The 3,535-nt window shown below is 39.5% G+C and overlaps 1 protein-coding gene across 1 annotated transcript in view; it reads right to left on the reverse strand.

Annotated features, from left to right (window-relative positions):
* LOC106868711 (complement component C1q receptor-like) overlaps positions 1-3,535 on the reverse strand; it is a 200,156-nt gene that overhangs the window by 16,052 nt on the left and 180,569 nt on the right. The gene's annotated exons all lie outside the window — the stretch shown is intronic.

Below are 3,535 nucleotides of genomic sequence, written 5' to 3' on the forward strand. Positions count from 1 at the left end.
ATATAGATAGATATAGATAGATATAAAACAATTGCAGCATGGAAGGTGTTTATAAGCCATTTAAAAACACACAACAACTGTTAGATTCACTTCAACATTTAAATTTATTTTGCCAAAATATTTTTGTCTCTTTGAGACCGCGACCTGTTCACTGACAAAATTCCGTGCTGCATCTCTAATATTTTGGCAAATTAAATTTAAATGTTGAAGTGAATCTAATGTTTTTTGTGTGTTTTTAAATGGCTTATAATCACCTTCCTCGCTGCAATTGTTTTCGTTCCAGCACACGATCACAGATCTCAGATCAGGTCACTTGCTATGCAAGTACACCTCCGTATCATCATCATCATTTAATGTCTGTTGTCCATGCTGGCATGGGTTAGACGGTTTGACCAGGGCTGGCAAGCTGGCAGGCTGCATCTCCAGTCTGTTTTGGCCTGGTTTCTATGGCTGGATGCCCTTCCTAATACCAACCACTCTGAGAGTGCCAAATGGATTCAATCCTTGCCCACACTCAAAAGGTGCTTTTACAGGCCACCAACATGGGTGCCATTTGGATGACACCAGTGTCTGCCATGACTGTGATTTTACTTGGCTTGATGGATCTTCTTCTCAAGCTAGACCTAATACTAAAAGTCTCAGTCATTGCCTCTGTGAGGCCCAATGTTCAATTTGTCTCCATGAGACTAAATGCTCAAAAGGTGCTTTTTATATGTGACCTGCACAGGTGCCGGTTATGTGACACCAGCATCAGCCACGACTGTGGTTTCACTTGTCTTGACAGGTCTTCCCAAGCACAGCATATCACAAAAGGTCTCGGTCACTAGTCATTGCCTCTGTGAGGCCCAGAGTTTGGAGATCATGTTTCACCACCTCAACCCATGTCTTCTACAACAGGTTCCCTCCACAGTTAGGAATCAGTACTTCTTTACACAATTGTTCTTGTCTATATGCATCACATGACCATACAAGCGCATTTGTCTCTCTTGCTCACCACATCTGATGCCTCTTATGCTTAATTTTTCTCTCAAGATGCTTACACTCTGTTGAACATGCACACTGACATTGCACATCCAGTGAAGCATACTGGCTTCATTTCTTTCAAGCTTACACATGTCCTCAGCTGTCACAGTCTATGTTTCACTGTCATGTAACATAGCTGTTCACACACAGGTATCATACAATCTGCCTTTCACTCCAAGAGAGAGGCCGTTTGTTGCCAGCAGATGCAGAGAGAAGCCTTTTGTTGCCCAGCCTAATCTTATTCTGACAGCTATGTTCTTGAAGCATCCATCTCCTCCACTATTATTCTGTAATTGTTTACAGTGTTATTTTGGTGGTTTAAATGAGGGTTTTAGCTCTCATTTCTAGCAGGTAGATGTATGCATATGTCCTTATGATTGATATAATTTTAATTCTATAGCTATATAATGCTATTTTAGGCCTGCAACCAACTATATTAATGTTGCTGTTATTATCAACTATGCATATTGCCTTCGACAATAGTAGCAATATTAATATATATATAAATATTCAATCATGAATATTTGCTCCTGATTAATGTATATATATATATATATATATATATATATATATATATATATATATATACGATGAGTGGTTAGTGAGAGCTGTACAAGTCATGTACAGGGATGCTGCCAGTAAGGTGAGAAATGGCAATGAGTATAGGGAAGAATTCAGGATACAAGTAGGGGTCCACCAAGGACCTTGTCCTCCAGGCAATAACAGAGGAATTCAAGACAGGATGCCCCTGAGAGCTCCTCTATGCTGATGACCTTTTTCTTATAGCTGAATCACTATCAGACTACTGAACAAGTTTTAGGTGTGGAAGTCTAGAATTGAAGGGCCTTAGAGTTAACCTAGTAAGTACCCTTCAGGTAGATGGCCCTGCTCAATCTGTAGAAAAGGCATGTGTAGAAACTCCATAAGATGTACCTGGTGTAAGCTATGGACACATAAGAGGTGCAGCAATATCAGAGAAAGGTAGCTTTTGTGTGTAGATGGTGCACAGGTACAGATAACACTAAAAATGTACAGAAAATAGATATCATCACACGCCAGATGGAAAACTAGAAGTAGTCGACAGCTTTCGTTACCTAGGTGACCAAGTCAGTAGTGGAGGTAGATGCTCCGAGAGTGTAGCTGCTAGAATAAGAATAGGCTGGGCAAAGTTCAGAGAGCTTCTACCTCTGCTGGTAACAAAGGGCCTCTCGCTCAGAATGAAAGGGACACTGTATAATGCCTATGTGTGAACAGCCATGCTACACGGCAGTGAAACATGGGCTGTGACTGCTGAGGACATACATAGACTTGAAAGAAATGAAGCTAGTATGTTTCACTGGATGTGTAATGTCAGTGTGCATACACAATTGAGTGTAAGCATTCTCAGAGAAAAGTTGGGCATAAGAAGCATCAGATGTGGTGTGTAAGAGAGATGACTGCACTGGTATGGCCATGTGATGCATATGGATGAGGACAACTGTGTGAAGATGTGTCATACCCTAACAGTGGAGGGAACCTGTGGAAGAAGTAGACCTAGGAAGACATAGGATGAGGTGGCGAAGCACGATCTTCAAATGTTGAGCCTTACAGACCTTTGGCGATATGCTGTGCTTGAGAAGACCTGTCAAGCTACCATCCACAAAACAACAGCATCAACAACATCAACAATAATGAGGATAATTTTTTGTACTAAAAGTACAAGGCCTGAAATTTTGGGGGAAGGGACAAGTTGATTACATCAACCCCGGTATTTCAATGGTACTTAATTTATCAATGCCAAAAGAAGGAAAGCCAAAGTCAACCTCAGTGGAATTTTAACTCAGAACATAGCAATGGGCGAAATACCACTAAGCATGTTGTCCAGTGTGCTAATGATTCTATCAGCTCACTGCCTAACAGTAATAATGATAATAGCTTCTAATTTAGCACAAGGCCAATATTTTGAGGGGAAGAGATTAGTTGATACCCATATTTGACTAGTACTTTATTTTATGAACCTCAGAAGTCAAAGTTAACCTCAGTGAGATTTGAACTCAGAATGTAAAGAGCCATAACTAAATACTGCAAGGCATTTTATTTGACAAGCTAATGATTCTACTAAATCCAGTGCCCTTATAATAATAACAACAGCAATAATAATAATAATAATAATAATAAAAAAAAGAAAAAAAGAAAGAGTACTATAGACGAGTTAGATCAATACTAAAAACAGAGCTCAATGCTAAAAACAAGATAATGGGTATCAACACTTTAGCTGTCCCAGTTATAAGCTACAGCTACAACATCCTTAACTGGACACTAAACAAACTATCTAAAATAGACAGGAAAACAAAAATAATGACAGGATATAGGATGCACCACCCAAAATCTGACATAGAAAGGCTATATATACAACGCACAGAAGGTGGCAGGGGTCTTATACAGCTAGAAAACTATTATAAAATAACCACCATAGGACTGCAAAAATACCTACTCCAGAAGCAAGGAAAACTAATACAAATAGCCACAAAAC

This window comes from Octopus bimaculoides, chromosome 6, assembly GCF_001194135.2.
Source record: "Octopus bimaculoides isolate UCB-OBI-ISO-001 chromosome 6, ASM119413v2, whole genome shotgun sequence".
NCBI classification, from domain to species: Eukaryota; Metazoa; Mollusca; class Cephalopoda; order Octopoda; family Octopodidae; genus Octopus; species Octopus bimaculoides.